Here is a 19,047-nt window from a genome sequence, read left to right on the forward strand (position 1 = left end):
GCCACTGAAGGAACTCAAACTTTTCATCATTTAGAGATTTCAGAGGGGAATGGAAAAACAGTTGTAATCAATAAGCAAGCAATTCAAGAAAAAATAGGCAATGGCTCAACATGTCCTATCTTTAATCCGTTTTCTTATTAAGCTTGGACATTGACAATAGAACCAGAAGCTTGTAGCTGGATCAAAATATTCTCCATAGGCCTGGAGTTTAATTAGGGTCTATTCTTTTGTTGTTTTGTTTTTTTGTTTGTTTGTTTTTTTGAGACAGAGTCCTGTTTTGTTGCCCAGGCTGGAGTGCAATGGTGCAATCTTGGCTCACTGCAACCTCCGCCTCCCAGGTTCAAACAATTTTCCTGCCTCAGCCTCCCAAGTAGCTGGGATTACAGGCGCGTGCCATGATGCCTGGCTATTTTTTTGTATTTTTAGTAGAGGTGGAGTTTCACCATGTTGGCCAGGCTAGTCTCGAAATCCTGACCTTAGGTGATTCACCCACCTCGGCCTCCTAAGGTGCTGGGATTGCAGGTGTGAGCCACAGCGCCCTGCCTCATGAGGGTCTATTTTTTTTTTTTTTTTTTTTTTTGAGACAGAGTCTCACTGTCACCCAGGCTGGAGTGCAGTGGTGTGATCTCGGCTCACTGCAGGCTCCGCCCCCCGGGGTTCACGCCATTCTCCTGCCTCAGCCTCCCGAGTAGCTGGGACTACAGGCGCCCGCCACCTTGCCCGGCTAATTTTTTGTATTTTTAGTGGAGACAGGGTTTCACCGTGTCTCTAGCTAGGGTGGTCTCGATCTCCTGACCTCATCATCCGCCCACCTCGGCCTCCCAAAGTGCTGGGATTACAGGCGTGAGCCACCGCGCCCGGCCTCGAAGGTCTATTCTTTACGTTCACCATGGTCTGATGGTTGCTACATGTTTGTCTGTGATTTTTTTTTCTATTATCAGGTGTCTTGGCCGTTTCATGCCCCGTGATGAAAGGGCCAGAGGTTTTCATATGAGTAAAAGAAAAAAGCAGAAATGTGAAACCTACAATTAGGCTAAACAAAAATCAATTGGAAAAGTACAGGCTGAGGGGAGAAGAGTTGGCTACATGTTTATGTTGGGGGAGGAGGAATACATTTTAGCTATGTATTCAAACAGCTAATAGTTTAATGTTGCTGCTTATAAACTTAATTTTAGGCTGCATTAATAAAAGTGTAGTCTCCAAAACAATAAATGTGATAATTCTAGTGTCTTGTGCACGAATATTCTAATACTTCCAGAGGATGGCTTGCTATGCTTGTGGGCAAATTGTAGTGTGTCCAGGAGATGACTGCTAGAAATGAAGGCTGAAAATCATATGACAAACTGTTGGAGGAACTGGGAATCTCTAATCCAAGAAGAGAGCTGAGTTGGTTCACATCAGCTGGCTTCAAACTTCAGAGGTTTGTCTGCAGGACTTCAGAGGGCAGATACGAGTTGAGTTTGGTTGATAATAGTGCTAAGTAGAATTTAATTTTCTAGTCAAGGGAATATTGCAAAACAGTAGATTTAAATGATCTTCAAAAGTGTAATGATCAAGGGCGGTGATTCTAAGAATAATTCCATCATGGAAGGACAATATTATCACCATGTTTTGCTTTTAGTGTCCAACTAAAGTCAGCTTGGACTTTTCTTCCTCTGTCTGCTCCCTTAAAAGTTGGTATTTTGGGCCGGGCGCGGTGGCTCACGCCTGTAATCCCAGCACTTTGGGAGGCCGAGGTGGGCGGATCACAAGGTCAGGAGATCGAGACCATCCTGGCTAACACGGTGAAACCCCGTCTCTACTAAAAATACAAAAAATTAGCCGGGCGAGGTGGCAGGCGCCTGTAGTCCCAGCTACACGGGAGGCTGAGGCAGGAGAATGGCGTGAAGCCCAGGGGGCGGAGCCGGCAGTGAGCCGAGATCGCGCCACTGCACTCCAGCCTGGGTGAAAGAGCGAGACTCCGTCTCAAAAAAAAAAAAAAAAAAAAAAAAAAGTTGGTATTTTGGACCAGGCGCGGTGGCTCACACCTGTAATCCCAGCACTTTGGGAGGCCAAGGTGGGCGGATCACTTGAGGTCAGGATTTCGAGACTAGCCTGGCCAACGTGGTGAAACCTCGTCTCTACTAAAAATACAAAAATAATCTGGGTGTGCTGGCACGTGCCTGTAATCCCAGCTACTTGGGAGGCTGAGGCAGGAGAATTGCTTGAACTGGGAAAGTGGAGGTTGCAGTGAGCCTAGATCGTGCCATTGCACTCTAGCCCAGGCGAAGAAGCAAGACTCTGTCTCAGAAAAAAAAAAAAAAAATGAGGTGAATGGATAAATCCGTTCATGAATTAATGGGGTGATGGAGTAATGAGATATCATGGGAGTGGAACTCATTGCTATATAAAAAGAGAAAGAGAGATCTGAGCTAGCATGCTCAGCCCCCTCACCATGTGATCCTCTGTGCTACCTGAAGACTCTGCAGAGTCCCTATCAGCAAGAAGACCCTCACCAGGTGCGGCTCCCTGACCTTCGACTTCTCATTCCCCATCACTGTAAGAAATTATTTTCCTTTATGAATTACCCAGTTTCAGGTATTGTTATGATATAAACAACGGAAAATGGATGAAGACAGCTACCTTCTGCTCATTATATCCAAAACTGAACACATCCTCTTTCCACTCTGCACTCCACTCCCCCACCTTCCCAAAACAGAAGTCTTTTTCTGTAATTTCCATCTCACTTGCTGGTATATACCAACCACGAAGACCTCCTTCTCCCTCATCTCACACTCAGTTGATCACCAGTTGTTGCTGATTTCTTGAATGTTACCTCCATCACAGCCCTGACTCACATCCTCCTCATCTTACCTGGCCCGGTGGGACAGTTTCCTTGCCATATACTTGTCCCCCCACCTGAAATTTGTGCCCAAGAAGGTGGCTGGATTATCTTAAAATACAAATCTGATGACCTCTCTACTACTTACTGTTAACCGAAGGCTCTCCTCCACTGAGACATAAATTCAACCTCCCTGATACAGTCAAGAAGTCTTCTGAGGCAGGGCGCAGTGGCTCACGCCTGTAATTCCAGCACTTCGGGAGGCTGAAGCAGGCGTATCACCTGAGGTCAGGAGTTTGAGACCTGGCCAACATAGGGAAACCCTGTCTCCACCAAAAATACAAACATTAGCCAAGAGTGGTGGTGCACACCTGTAATCCTAGCTACTGGAGAGTCTGAGGCCAGAGAATTGCTCGAACCTGGGAGGAAGAAGTTGCAGTGAGCCAAGATCATGCCATTGCACTCCAGGCTGGGTGACAGGAGCAAAACTCCCTCTTGGAAGAAAAAAAAGAAAAAGGAAGTCTCTGAGGCTGGGTGCAGTGGCTCATGCCTGTAATCCCAGCACTTTGGGAGGCCAAGGCAGGTGGATCACCTGAGGTCAAGAGTTTAAGACCAGCCTGGCCAACATGGTGAAACCCTGCCTCTACTAAAAATACAAAAACTAGCCAAGAGTGGTGGCGTGCTCCTGTAATCCCAGCTACTGGGGAGGTGGAGGCGTGAGAATCACTTGAACCCAGGAGGTGGAGGTTGCAGTGAGCCAAGATCGCCCATCTGCACTCCAGCCTGGGCGACGAAGCGAGACTCTGTCTCAGAAAAAAACAAAAGTAATCCCAGCACTTTGAGAGGCCAAGGATGGATCATTTGAGGTCAGGAGTTCAAGACCAGCCTGGCCAACATGGTGAAACTCCATCTCTACTAAAAATACAAAAATTAGCCAGGTGTGGTGGCGCATGTCTGTAGTCCCAGCTACTCAGGAGGCTGAGGCAGGAGAATCGCTTGAACCTGGGAGGCAGAGGTTGCAGTGAGCCAAGATCGTGCCACAGCACTCCAGCCTGGGCAGCAGAGCAAGACTCCATCTCAAAAAAAAAAAAAAAAAAGTACTCTGAGATTTGACCCTGGCCTGTCTTTACAGCAGCAGCAAACCCCAAACAGCTTGTCCTTCTCACTGCTCAGTTGTGCTGCCCTCCCCCACCTCTGCTCTACACACCCTATCCCTTCACTTGTCACTTGGCAAATGTCTCACTTACCTTTTTCTTTTCTTTTCTTTTCTTTTTGAGACGGAGTCTCGCTCTCTCACCCAGGCTGGAGTGCAGTGGCATGATCTCAGTTCACTGCAACCTCCACCTCCCGGGTTCAAGCGATTCTCCTGCCTCAGCCTCCCAAGTAGCTGGGACTACAGGCTTACACTACCATGCCCTGTTAATTTTTTTGTATTTTTAGTACAGACATGGTTTCATCATGTTGGTCAGGCTGGTCTCGAACTCCTGACCTCAAATGATCCACCCGCTCTGCCTCCCAAAGTGCTGGGATTAGAAGCGAGAGCTACCATGCCCGACCTTCACTTATCTTTTAAGATGTACTTCAGGCCACACCTCATCTACCAATGTCCCCTGATATCCCTCACCATGCCACTCCCCACCTCAATGTCAGTCCTGCTCTCCTAGGGCTTCTGTAGTCTGTTGGGCATACTTCTGTTTTTCCACTTATCACAGGGAATCCTTATACCGTCTCTGAAAGTATGTGGATATAGAGTATATAGGCGTGTGTGTGTGTGTGTGTGTGTGTGTGTGTGTGTGTACAGATACATATGTATGTATACCCTCCACAATACTGCTTATTCTTGAGGGCAGAGACGATGTCTTATCATCTGAATATCCTCAAAGCCTAACATAGTGTCTGGCACATAATAGGTGTTCAAAAAATGCGTGTTAGACTAAACTAATACTAGAGTAACCAGTTATAGATTTTGAAGCAACTAGTGAAAAGAGTTTGGTGATTGATACATGCCTATGTTATTGATGCATGCCTTTGCTTGTCCATTACTGTTCTAGAGGGAATAGTAGCTAGGTTAAAATAATCGGCAGATAGACTTGTGAGTTCTTTTTCCCTGGACTAGGTTAAAGGCAATTCAAACAATCTAGAGCTGGAGGTTCATATTTGCTGGTTTGGGAGCGGGGTTTTCTGAGTTTAAGGTAAGATTGCCCAACTAGCTTGATCTTCTGTGATTGCATCAAATTACTATGTTATTTGGAAAACAATTTTGGATTTAGACTCTTTTTTGAGACAGAGTCTTTCTCTGTTGGCCAGGCTGGAGTGCAGAGGTAAAATCATAGCTCACTGCAGCCTTAAATTCCTGGGCTCAAGTGATCCCTTTGCCCCAGCCTCCCAAGTAGCTGGGACTACAGGTGCCCACTACCATGCCCAGCTAATTTTTTGTTTGTTTTGAGACAGAATTTCACTCTTGTTGCACAGGCTGGAGTGAAATGGTGTGATCTCAGCTCACCGCAAACTCCACCTCCCGCGTTCAAGTGATTCTCCTGCCTCAGCCTCCCTAGTAGCTGGGATTACAGGCATGATCTCAGTTCACTGCAACCTCCACCTCCCGGGTTCAAGCGATTCTCCTGCCTCAGCCTCCCAAGTAGCTGGGACTACAGGCTTACACTACCATGCCCTGTTAATTTTTTTGTATTTTTAGTAGAGACATGGTTTCATCATGTTGGTAAGGCTGGTCTCAAACTCCCGACCTCAAGTGATCCACCCGCCTCGGCCTCCCAAAGTGCTGGGATTACAGGTGTGAGCCACCGCACCTGGCCCAGCTAATTTTTAAAGTATCTTTTAGAGACAAGGTCTTGCTTTGTTGCCCAGTCTGGTCTCAAATTCTTGACTTCAAACAATCTTCCCAGGACAGACTGCTGACAAGCTAGGATTACAGGCATGAGCCACTGCACTTGTGATATGGTTTGGTTGTGTCCTAACCCAAATCTCATCCTTTAGGAAATGACTAGATCATGAAGGCTCCACCCTCATAAATGGGATTAGCGGGCTGGGCATCGTGGCTCACCCCTGTAATCCCAGTACTTTGGGAGGCCAAGGCCAGTGGATCACCTGAGGTCAGGAATTCAAGACCAGCCTGGCCAACATGGTGAAACTCGGGAGGCAGAGGTTACAGTGAGCCGAGATCATGCCATTGCACTCCAGCCTGGGCAACAAAGTGAGACTCTGTCTCAAAAAAAAAAAGGCCGGGCACGGTGGCTCACGCCTGTAATCCCAGCACTTTGGGAGTCCGAGGCAGGTGGATCACCTGAAGTCAGGAGTTCGAGACCAGCCTGACCAACATGGTGAAACCCTGTCTCTACTAAAAATAGAAAAATTAGCCTGGCATGGTGGTGCACGCCTGTAGTCCCAGCTACTTAGGAGCCTGAGGCAGGATAATCACTTGAATCCAGGAGGCAGAGGTTGCAGTGAGCCAGGATAGTGCCACTGCACACCAGCCTGGGTGACAGACAGAGACCCTGTCTCAAAAAAAAAAAAAAAAAATGGGGGTTAGTGCCCTTATAAAAGGGCTTGACATAACCTAACCCTGTTTGCGCCTTCTACCATTTGAGGACACATAGAAGGTGCCATCTATGAGGATGGGCTCTCACTAGACACCAAAGCTGCTGGTGCCTTGATCTTGGACTTCCCAGCATCCAGAATTGTAAGCAATAAACTTTGATTGTTTATAAATTATCTAGTCTCAGGTATTTAGTTATAGCAGCCCAAATGGACTAAGGCAACACTTCAGTAAAAAGTGTCAATACCAGTGTACTGATAATTTACTTCTGCATAACAAACTACTCTAAAGTTAGCAGCCTAAAACAACAAACATTATCTCACACTACTTCTGAGGATTAGGAATCTGGGTAGTTGGCCAGGTGTGGTGGCTCACGCCTGTAATCCCAGCACTTTGGGAGGCTGAGGCGGGCGGATCACGAGGTCAGGAGTTCGAGACTATCCTGGCCAACCTGGTGAAACCCTGTCTCTATTAAAATACACAAATAAGCTGGGTGTGGTGGCACATGCCCGTAATCCCAGCTACTCGGGAGGCTGAGACACAAGAACTGCTTGAACCCAGGAGGCGGAGGTTGCAGTAAGCCAAGATCATGCCACTGTACTCCAACCTAGGCAACAGAGCAAGACCCTGTCTCATAAAAAAAAAAAGCACAAACAACTAATAATATACATTTGTTAATTATTGAGTATGTGTCAGTCATAGAATTCAGTGCTTTATATGCATCATTTTATTTAATCTTCATCACTCCACATTGATGTAGGAACTGATTTTTATAGATGAGGAACTGGAGGCTTATTGAGGTAAAATGACTTGGCCAAAGTCACGCAGCTGGTTGTGATCACAATACTGTTTTTCAGTATTCTGGTATTCCCACATATCCTTATATTTTAAAGTACCAAAACAGAACTTTAGTTGAGGTGAAATAATTCCTTTTATTTATTTATTTAGTTTTTTTGAGATGGAGTATCGCTCTGTCGCCCAGGCTGGAGTGCAGTGGCACAATCTTGGATCACTGCTGCCTCCGCCTCCTGAGTTCAAGCGATTCTTCTGCCTCAGCCTCCCGAGCAGCTGGGACTATAGGTGTGCACCACCATGCCTGGCAAATTTTTCTATTTTTTTAGTAGAGACGGAGTTTCACTATGTTGATCAGGCTGGTCTTGAACTCCTGACCTCCACCTGCCTTGGCCTCCCAAAGTGCTGGGATTACAGCCGTGAGCCACTGTGCCCGGCCCTAGGTGAAATAATTCTTTAAGCATTAAAAAAAGAAATCTGACTTCTAGATCATTTGTAAATGAGGTATAGCTGCATTAAAAATTTGAACACACAAGGGCTTATTTGTTTAGAAAGCATTGTTGCATTCCACAGACTTCAAAAGGAGAAAAAAATGTCAGTGGACAAAACAAGGTTCTGTTGCGACAATAGTTATTCTAGTTCAAAGACTCTTTAAACAAGTAGACCTTAGAAACAGGACATTAAATTTTAAATGAGTTTTCTGCATCAGAATCTCAATCTATATTCAGTGAAATTGAAGAAGATGGATATAGGGCTCTGCATGGTGGCTCATGCCTGTAATCCCAGCTTTTTGGGAGGCTGAGACAGAAGGATCCCTTGAGCCCAGAAGTTTGAGGCTGCAGTGAGCCATGATCATGCTATTGCACTCCAGAATGGGTGACAGAGTGAGACCTGATCTCTAAAAAATAAATAAATAAATAAAAAATAACTGAAAAAAGAAGATGGATTCAAACCAAAAATATGTTCTTTGAAGAAAAAACTAGGGCTCACCAGAATTTAAAACAAAAAAACACATCTATGCAAAGAAAACAAAATAATTGTTCAAAAAGATCTCATCCAGCACCATGAGAGCTATTTAAAAAAAAAAAAAAAAGGAAAAGAATTAAAACTCCTCAAAGTTACCAGAGATGAGATTATTTAAACAAGAAATAATGAAATAACTATGTGAAGTTAAATTATAACCATCTCTTTACCATTCTCCTGAGTAGTATAACACCAGAAAGAGCTTTTTAGAAGCTAGCAAAATTTGCACAAAAAATACATTTGCAACTTAACAGTAACACCTTTATATATTTTAAGAGATCTCTATTCTTTTTTTTTTTTTTTGAGACAGAGTCTCTCTCTGTTGCCCAGGCTGGAGTGCAGTGGCGCCATCTTGGCTCACTGCAAGCTCCGCCTCCCGGGTTCACGCCATTCTCCTGCCTCAGCCTCCCGAGTAGCTGGAACTACAGGTGCCCACCACCATGCCCGGCTAATTTTTTGTATTTTTAGTAGAGACGGGGTTTCACCGTGTTAGCCAGGATGGTCTCGATCTCCTGACCTCATGATCCACCCGCCTCAGCCTCCCAAAGTGCTAGGATTACAGGTGTGAGCCACCATGCCAGGCCAAGAGATCTCTATTCTTAAAAAAAGCAGGCCAGGCACGGTGGCTCACGCCTGTAATTCCAGCACTTTGGGAGGCCGAGGTGGGTGGATCATTTGAGGTTAGAAGTTTGAGAGCAAGGCCGGGCGCGGTGGCTCAAGCCTGTAATCCCAGCACTTTGGGAGGCCGAGGCGGGCGGATCACGAGGTCAGGAGATCGAGACCATCCTGGCTAACACGGTGAAACCCTGTCTCTACTAAAAATACAAAAAATTAGCCGGGCGCGTTGGCGGGCGCCTGTAGTCCCAGCTCCTCGGGAGGCTGAGGCAGGAGAATGGCCTGAACCCGGGAGGTGGAGCTTGCAGTGAGCCGAGATCGTGCCACTGCACTCCAGCCTGGGTGACACAGCAAGACTCCGTCTCAAAAAAAAAAAAAAAAAAAAAAAAAAGAAGTTTGAGAGCAGCCTGACCAACATGGTGAAACCTCATCTCTACTAAAAACACAAAAATTAGCTGGGCATGGTGGTGTGTGCTTGTAATACCAGCTACTCAGAAGGCTGAGGCAGGAGAATTGCTTGAACCCGGCTTGAACCCGGGAGGCAGGGGTTGTCGTCAGCAGAGATTGTGACACTGCACTCCAGCCTGGGCAACAGAGTGAGACTCCGTCTCAAAAAATAAAAAATTAAAAAGAGCAAATAATTTTATTTTCAATTATTTATTATTACATTTTCATTTTTATTAGTTTAATTTTTTACTTTAACATGTTATTACTTCTATTGATTTATATTAAAATAATTATATTTAAGTCATATAGTTTATATAAATATATACATAAATGTTTGTCTTTCAAAGGTATTAAGCAGTTTGTTTTTAATGCTGAACATTTTGCTTTAAAAATAAATTACCATTTTACGTAAAATAAATACTGAAATACTAGTGAAGTCACTGTGCCCTGGTCTTTCCATTTCTAACCGCTGGTAATTACTGGCACTGGGATTTGAACTCAGAATAGCTCCAGTTTCACATTTCATCTAAATCAAGGTTTCTCAAAGACTGTACTACTGACATTTTGAGCCAGATAATTATTATTTGGTGGTAGGTGGGGCTGTCTTATTCATTGTAGAATGTTTTTTGTTTGGTTGGTTTTGGGTTTTTTTGTTTTGTTTTGTTTTTTTGTTTTGGAGACAGGGTCTCATTTTGTTGCCCAGGCTGGAGTGCAGTGGTGTGAACACAGCTCACCTGCAGCCTCAACCTCCTGGGCTCAAGCGATCCTCCCACTTCAGCCTCCCAAGTATATAGGAACTACAGTTGTGTGCCACCACACTCACCTAATTAAAAACAATTTTTTTAATTTTTAATTTGTGTGGGTACATTGTAGGTGTATATATTTATGGGGTACATGAGATATTTTGATACAGGCACGCAATGAGTAATAATGACACCAGGGAAAATGGGGGTATCCATCACCTCAAGCATTTATCCTTTGTGTTACAAACAACCCAATTATACTCTTTTAGTTATTTTTAAATGTACAATTAAATTATTTTTGACTATAGTCACTCTGTTGTGCTAGCAAATACTAGGTCTTATTCATTCTTTCTAATTTTTAAAAATTTTGTAGAGCCTGGGTCCCGCCATGTTGCCCAGGCTATGTAGAATGTTTAGTATCATCCTCACTTGCTTGCCACCCATTTGATGCCAAAAGACGCCCCCCCTCCTACCTCCCCACCCCCCAAATATCCCTTGGAGGCAAAACTGCCCTGGTGGATCACCACTGATCTAACTGATAGTACCCTCTGGTTATATGGGAAAACTGCTAAACTTGAAAGCAAGAGGTGAGTTTGAACCCTACTTTTTGCCACCTGAATATAGATGTTTATACACACACATTTCAAAACAGTACAAAAATTACCTGGCTGTTCAGCTTCATATCTCTCCCCATTTCCTGCCTCTAATGGGATATTCCAACCCCAGAACAGCAAGTGTTTATAACCCTCCCTTCTCATTCCTCTCTTGTATTTGCATCTTTCAGTCAGGACCACGTTTCTGTCCATCTCACCTGGACAATCCTGAGTCACTCTTCAAGACTGAGCTCAGACAAGCTAAAGGCAGGCCCCTGAAAGGCAGAGGTGGCTAGCCCCATGGCAGGAGAGGGCTTAGAGGCTGTGATTAAAGATTCAAAGCCACTAGGACCTTGGCTTTAATGTTAAGGGACCACCTAAACTTTCCTGAAGATGAGGCTAATTCTGGCTGAGGGAAAACAAAAGAAGCCAGGAAGCTTCTCAGGAAGTAAAACTGAGGAACAGAGCTCAAATCTGACTCAAGAAAGCAGGTTTGAAGAGACAGAACACAAATAAGGCTTGTATTCCTTGAAAACAGATTCCCAACAAATGATAGGAGGTGGGGTTCAGGAGAAGGTCCAGGCAGCCTCCCCATTTTTTTTGGTTTTTCTTTGAGACAGAGTCTTGCTCTTGTTGCCCAGGCTCTAGTGCAGTGGCGCGATCTAGACTCACTGCAACCTCCACCTTCCGGTTTCAAGAGATTCTCCTGCCTCAGCCTCCCGCGTAGCTGGGATAACAGGTGCCTATCACCATGCCTGGCTAATTTCTGTATTTTTAGTAGAGACAGGGTTTCACCATGTTGGCCAGGCAGGTCTCGAACTCCTGACCTTGTGATCTGCCTGCCTTGGCCTCCCAAAGTGCTGGGATTACAGATGTGAGCCACCACACCTGGCCCCCTCCTTTATCTTAACAGACAAACTCCTCAGACTGTGCAGGGTTTTTTTTGGTTTTTGTGTTTTTGTTTTTGAGACGGAGGCTTGCTCTGTTGCCCAGGCTGGAGTGCAGTGGTGTGATCTCAGCTCACTGCAATCTCCACCTCCCAGGTTCAAGTGATTCTCCTGCCTCAGCCTCACTAGTAGCTGGGACTACAGGCATGTGTCACCATGTCCAGCTAATTTTTGTATTTTTAGTAGAGATGAGTTTCTCCGTGTTGTCCAGGCTGGTCTCAAACTCCTGACCTCAGGTAATCCACCCGCCTCGGCCTCCCAAAGTGCTGAGATTACAGGCGTGAGCCACCGCGCCCAGCCTGTTTTGTTTTGTTTTGAGATGGAGTCTCCCTCTGTAGCCCAGGCTGGAGTGCAGTGGTGCGATCTTGACTCACTGCAACCTCTGCCCTCCGGGTTCAAGCAATCTCCTGCCTCAGTCTCCCAAGTAGCTGGGATTACAGGCGTGTGCCACCATGCCCAGCTATTTTTCTTTTTCTTTCTTTTTTTTTTTTTTTGAGATGGAGTCTCCCTCTGTCGCCCTGGCTGGAGTGCAGTGGCAGGATCTTGGCTCACTGCAACCTCCGCCTCCCTGGTTCAAGCAATCCTCGTGCCTCAGCCTCCCAAGTAGCTGGGATTACAGGCGCCCACTACCAAGCCTAATGCTTTTTTTTTTTTTTTCTTTTTTTTGAGACAGAGTCTTGCTCTGTCGCCCAGGCTGGAGTGCAGTGGCACAATCTCGGCTCACTGCAAGCTCCGCCTCCCGGGTTCATGCCATTCTCCTGCCTCAGCCTCCCCAGTAGCTGGGACTACAGGCACCCGCCACCACGCCCGGCTAATTTTTTGTATTTTTAGTACAGACAGGGTTTCACCGTGCTGGCCAGAATGGTCTCGATCTCCTGACCTCATGATCCGTCCACCTCAGCCTCCCAAAATGCTGGGATTACAGGAGTGAGCCACCGCGCCCAGCTTCTAACCTCTACTTTTTAAAAAATAATTTCCTCCCATCCAGTTTCTGTTTTGGGCACTCCTGTTCATAAAATCTTGAAACTCCTGGACTGATATTCTACTTTGCTTATTTTCCATTCCTTTACATTTTTTTGTTCTACTTCCTATATTTTCTCAACTTTATGTTGTACCCATTCTTTGGAATGTGCTATATTTCTGTGATTATATTTTTAAAAATGTCTAAGAGCTTTATTTTCTGAATATCCTTCCCCCTGTCCTCCCCACCCCCCATTTTATGAGATAGAATTTCACTATGCTGCTCAATCTGGACTCCAACTCCTAGGCTTGAGCAAACCTCTTGCCTCAGCCTCCTGTGTAGCTGGGATTACAGGTACACACCATCACACCTGGCTTGAATATCCCTTTTTATGTTTTTTTGCTCCTGTGTGTTAAATGAAAAATCTGCTCCCTGGGCTGGGCGCAGTGGCTCACGCCTGTAATCTCAGCACTTTGGAAGGCCGAGGCGGGTGGATCACCTGAGGTCGGGAGTTTGAGACCAGCCTGACCAACGTGGAAAAACCCTGTCTCTACTGAAAATACAAAATCAGCCAGGCATGGTGGTGCATGCCTGTAATCCCAGCTACTAGGGAGGCTGAGGCAGGAGAATCACTTGAACCTGGGAGGTGGAGGTTGTGGTGAGCCGAGATCGTGCCATTGCACTTCAGCCTGGGCAACAAGAGTAAAACTCCATCTCAAAACAAAAAAACATCTGCTCCCTGAGTACACTGTATTAATATTAATCATTCTTTTTTTTTTTTTTTTTTTTTACAGAGTCTTACTCTGCTGCCCAGGCTGGAGTGCAGTGGCATGATCTCGGTTCACCGTAACCTCTGCCTCCCGGGTTCAAGTGATTCTCCTTTCTCAGTCTCTCGAGTAGCTGGGATTACAGGCGCCTGCTACCAAGCCCAGCAAATTTTTGTATTTTTAGTAGAGACAGGGTTTCGCCATGTTGGCGAGTCTGGTCTCAAACTCCTGACCTCAAGTGATCCACCCGCCTTGGCCTCCCAAGGTGCTGGAATTATGGGTGTGAGCCACCACGCCCGGCCTAATCATTCTCTCTTTTTTTTTTTTTTTTGAGATGGAGTCTTGCTCTGTTGCCCAGGCTGGAGTGCAGTGGCACCATCTTGGCTGACTGCAACCTCTGCCTCCCAGGTTCAAGCAATTCTTCTGCCTCAGGCTCCCGAGTAGCTGGGACTATGGGCACCCACCACCACACCAGCTAATCTTTGTATTTTTAGTAGAGACAGGGTTTCACCATGTTGGCCAGGCTGGTCTTGAACTCCTGACCTGAGGTGATCCGCCCACCTCAGCCTCCCAAAGTGTTGGGATTATAGGCATGAGCCACTGCCCCCAGCCCTGATCATTCTTAATAAGTTATATTATATTATTAGTAGTCTAGTTATATAAATTATATTTTTATATTCCCTGCATTGTACCTGTTTTCCTCCTCACCACAATTTATGTCTTTATTTTGGCTTCTGTCTTTCATGGAAGAGATTTCCCTCAAACCCTGGTTTGCTCCTTCATATTTGAGCAGAGGCACTTGAGGGCCAACTGAATGCTCTCTAAAACTCAAAGATTTGCATCTTCCCTGCAGGGTGAGGTGGCAGAAACAACCATTGTGTTGAGATCCCTCAATGCCCAGAGAATTTTTAGGCTGCTTGGTTCTTCCAGAGAAGAACCCTGCAGGCTCTGGCCTGGGGACCATGAACCTGGCTGCCAGTGCTCTAGAGTCAGGAGAAAGTAGCTGCGGTTTCTCTCCCTCTCCACCCTCAGCTGGCTGACGACCTGAAGCCAAGGGACCCATTGCTTCATTCTCTCCAGAAAGCCCAGATACCTCCTGCCTTTTCTGGGGGGGCAGTGGGAGAGGGGCAGTCACCCAGCTGCCCAGGCCGGAGGAGGGAACATGAGGGTCTAACTGCTCCTTATGTCGAGTTTAAACTCACCCTTCATTTCCAGCCCCCTCCTTCCACCCCCACCTTTGGAAAGCTTGATGCTCCCGGTCCCAAGCCTTTCAGCGGCAACAAAGTCAACACTGCCCTGCTGCTTGTTGTTGCCACCGTTTCAACTTCCTCAGACCCCAGTCAGTTTTCCTTCTTCCATCAGATGTTTAGCTCCCAAAATGTTTTTGTCATATCTTCATGTATTGTTTTCGCTTCTGTTCTCCTTATTGTTTTACTGTTATTTTGGTGGGGTTTGGGAAGGAAGCAAACATAAAATCACATGTGTTCATTTTACCACATTTAGCAGTCTCTCTCACCTCTCGCCTGTTGCACCCTCAGACTCCTCTGAGCTCTACTTGAAGGTCATCCATAACCTTTGCGCTGCTCTCCCCAGGCCCTGCCTCTGGCTAGAGTGCATTTGGCATCTTGTCTGCCTGAAGCACTCTCATTGTGCCTCCCCAGCCTCACTCTTGGCCATTACTGGCTCCCATTTCAGTGTCCTGCACCTTCCCATTACAGCATCAGTTTCAAACGTGGAGTTAGGAAATTAGTGGGCTGTGAAATCAATTCGGTGTAGCTTAAACAACATTGATTTTATATTTATATACGTCGGGAGGAGATGTAAGATATATTTCTTACTGTAGGTCAAAGTTGAAAAACTTGGAAAGTCACTGTATTTGGTCCTTCTCACTTTGAACTAGTTGCTGCATCTAAGACCTGACAACTCCAGTTGGTATTTAGCGGATTGTGGCCAGGTGCGGTGGCTCATGCCTGTAACCCTAGCACTTTGTGAGGCTGAGGTGGGCAGATCACCCTAAGTCAGGAGTTTGAGACCAGCCTGGCCAACATGGTGAAACCCTGTCTCTACCAAGAATACAAAAATTAGCTGGGTGTGGTGGCGGGTGCCTGAAATCCCAGCTACTTGGGAGGCTGATGCTGAAGAATCGCTTGAACCCAGGAGGCGGAGGTTGCAGTAAGCTGAGATCATGCCACTGCATTCCAGCCTGGGCAACAAGAGCAAAACACCAACTCAAAAAAAAAAAAAAAAAGTATACACACACACACACACACACACACATATTTTAGTAGATTGAATATATATGAAATCTCTGTATAACCTGTCAAGTTATATGAATCTGAACTATTTGTCTAAACTAGGCATCTAAAATGAGCTCATGGGAGAGCTAGTGCACCTGAGGACAAATGGCTGAGTATTGTCACAAAGATTGTGTATCACACACCCAAGGGAGCAAGGCAGAACTCAGGGAAGGCAGTCATGCCAGCCGACTAATCTCCTAGGATCTGAAACCAGCTTCAATCAGCTTCCCCATCCTGGTTCTCTCACTTAAATATTTAAATACCTTGCACTGATAAGGTGTTTGATTTTTGATAACCCATGGAGAGATTTCGGATTTTCCACAAACACTCTGAGAAAAATCATCACTTAAGATTCCTTTTTTCGGGTTGGGCATGGTGGCTCACACCTGTAATCCTAACACTTTGGGAGGCAGAAGTGGGTGGATCACGAGGTCAGGAGTTCTAGACCGGCCTGGCCAACATGGTGAAACCCCATATCTACTAAAAATTAGCCGGGTGTGGTGGTGGGCGCCTGTAGTCCCAGCTCTCGGGAGGCTGAGGCAGGAGAGTTGCTTGAACCCAGGAAGCAGACGTTGCAGTGAGCTGAGATCACGCCATTGCACTCCAGCCTGGGCAACAGAGCAATACTCCACCTCAAAAAAAAAAAAAAAAAAAAGGCCGGGCGCGGTGGCTCACGCTTGTAATCCCAGCACTTTGGGAGGCCGAGGTGGGCGGATCACGAGGTCAGGAGATCGAGACCACGGTGAAACCCTGTCTCTACTAAAAATACAAAAAAAAAAAATTAGCCGGGCGTGGTGGCGGGCGCCTGTGGTCCCAGCTACTTGGAGAGGCTGAGGCAGGAGAAAGGCGTGAACCCAGGAGGCGGAGCTTGCAGTGAGCAGAGATCACGCCACTGCACTCCAGCCTGGTGACAGAGCGAGACTCTGTCTCAAAAAAAAAAAAATACACACACAAAAAAAAGATTCCTCTTTTCAGTAGTTAAGGAGGGGCCAAGAGTAGATTTTTGGGAGGCAAATTTGTATGATGGAAAGAACATAGAACTGAAGACAATACAAAAATTTGGGTCCAGATTCTGACTTCGTAGCAAGTAACTCTCTCAACTTCAGATTTTTTATCTGCAAAATGGGGATACATGATATCCACTTCAAAAGATTTTTTCTTTCTTTTTTTTTTTTTTGAGACAGAGTCTCGCTCTGTTGCCCAGGCTGGAGTGCAGTGGCAAAATCTTGGCTCATTGCAAGCTCCGCCTCCCGGGTTCACGCCATTCTCCTGCCTCAGCCTCCTGACTAGCTGGGACCACAGGTGCCCGCCACCACGCCCGGCTAATTTTTTGTATTTTTAGTAAGATGGGGTTTCACCGTGTTAGCCAGGATGGTCTTGATCTCCTGACCTCATGATCCACCCGCCTCAGCCTCCCAAAGTGCTGGTATTACAGGCGTGAGCCACCGTGCCCGGCCTGCTTCAAAAGATTTTCACAGGGGATTAAATAAGCTAACACATGAGGAAGAGCAGGACACAACAATAAGTGCTACTAGTTTTTCTTTCCATTTTTTTTCCTATTTATTTATTTATTGAGACATAGTCTTGCTCTGTTGCCACCATGCCTGGCTGATTTTTGTATTTTTAGTAAAGACAGAGTTTCACTATGTTGGCCAGGCTGGTCTTGAACTCCTGGCCTCTGGTGATCCGCCCACCTCAGCCTCCCAAAGTGTTGGGATTACAGGCATGAGCCGTCGTGCTTGGCCTTTTCTTTCCGTTTCTATATGCACTGTTTCACTAAGAGTCAATTGAGAGGCGGAAAACCACTGAGACAAATACCATTAAACTACTATTCAAGTAGAATTGGAGCCAAGACACCTTTTCTGGCTATCCTCACTTTGACCTTGTCTGCTTTAGACCTGCTAAAGCTAAAATAACTGGTGTCTGGCTATGACTATGCCTGCAAATTTACAGAGGAACCTATGTCTACTGTCCCAGTGAGAGGCTGCAGCTCATAGTTACCCACAGCTAAAGCGCAAGGCTGCTTAGCAGGTCTGTATATGCTTTGTTGGTCTACAATAAAAGAGACTTAAGCAATGCTCAGTTGTTAATTGATATCTCCTGAAATAGCTTATTCAAGTTGCAAAATGTTATTTGATTTCTCTCTGTGTTCTCCTGGATTCTTTTATTCAGGAAGCAAGGAGGCTACATTGGGGAATGGTGACTTTGGTTTGTGCGGGCAGTCTTTTTAAATCGTGGGATGAGAGCATCACCCAGTGAGAAAGCCCCTGGGCTGGTAATCAGCACAGAGAGCTTAGTCAGGACTATAACCCATCAGTCAGAAAAATGTTTGCCTGGGAAGAGAGATACTACTGTGAGAGCTTCATTCACTTTCATTGTGGTCGCTGGGGTCTCTGAGGTAAGTCTGTTATGGCATGATATGGTCTGGATATGTGTCCCCTCCAAATCTCATGTTGAAATGTATTCCTGCCGGGCGCAGTGGCTCACACCTGTAATCCCAGCACTTTGGGAGGCCGAGGTGGGCGGATCACGAGGTCAGGAGATTGAGACCATCCTGGCTAACACGGTGAAACCCCATCTCTACTAAAAATACAAAAAATTAGCCAGGCGTGGTGGCATGTGCCTGTAGTCCCAGCTACTCGGGAGGCTGAGGCAGGAGAATGGCGTGAACTCGAGAGGCAGAGCTTGCAGTGAGCTGAGATTATGCCACTGCACTCCAGCCTGGGCGACAGAGCGAGACTCTGTCTCAAAAAAAAAAAAAAAAAAAAAAAAAAAAAAGAAAGAAAGAAAAAGAAATGTATTCCCAATGTTAGAGGTGGGACCTGGCAGGAGGTGATTGGAACCTGAGGGTGGATCCCTCATGAATGGCTTAGTGCCATCCTCTTGGTGATGAGTGAATTCTCACTCAGTTCACATCAGATCTGGTTTTGAAAAGACTCTGGGACCTCCCTCTTCTCTCTCTTGCTCCCACTCTTGACATGTGACATGCCTGTTCCCCCTAGGTCTTCTGCCATGATTAGAAGCTTCCTGAGGCCTCACCAGAAGCTGAGCAGATGCTGGCACCATGCTTCCTATACAGTCTGCAGAACCATGAATAAATTAAACCTCTTTTCTTTATAAATCAACCAGCCTCAGATTTTTTTTTTTTTTTTTAAAGACAGGGTCTCACTTTGTTATCCAGCTGAAGCACAGTGGTACAATCATAGCTCACTGCAACTTTGACCTCCTAGGCTCAAGCAATCCTCCCACAAAAGCCTCTCCAGTATTTGGGACAATGGGTGGAAGCCACCATGCCCAGCTAACTTTTTAAAAAATTTTTTGTAGAGAGGGAGGTCTTACTATGTTGCCCAGGCTGGTCTCAAACTCCTGGGCTCAAGTGACCCTCCCACCTTGGCCTCCAAGGGATGGAATTACAGGCATGAGCCACCGTGCCTAGCGAGGTATTTCTTTATAGCAACAGAAGAACAAATGACTACATTTGCACTTCA

Source organism: Symphalangus syndactylus, chromosome 8 (genome assembly GCF_028878055.3).
Source record: "Symphalangus syndactylus isolate Jambi chromosome 8, NHGRI_mSymSyn1-v2.1_pri, whole genome shotgun sequence".
Lineage (NCBI taxonomy): Eukaryota > Metazoa > Chordata > Mammalia > Primates > Hylobatidae > Symphalangus > Symphalangus syndactylus.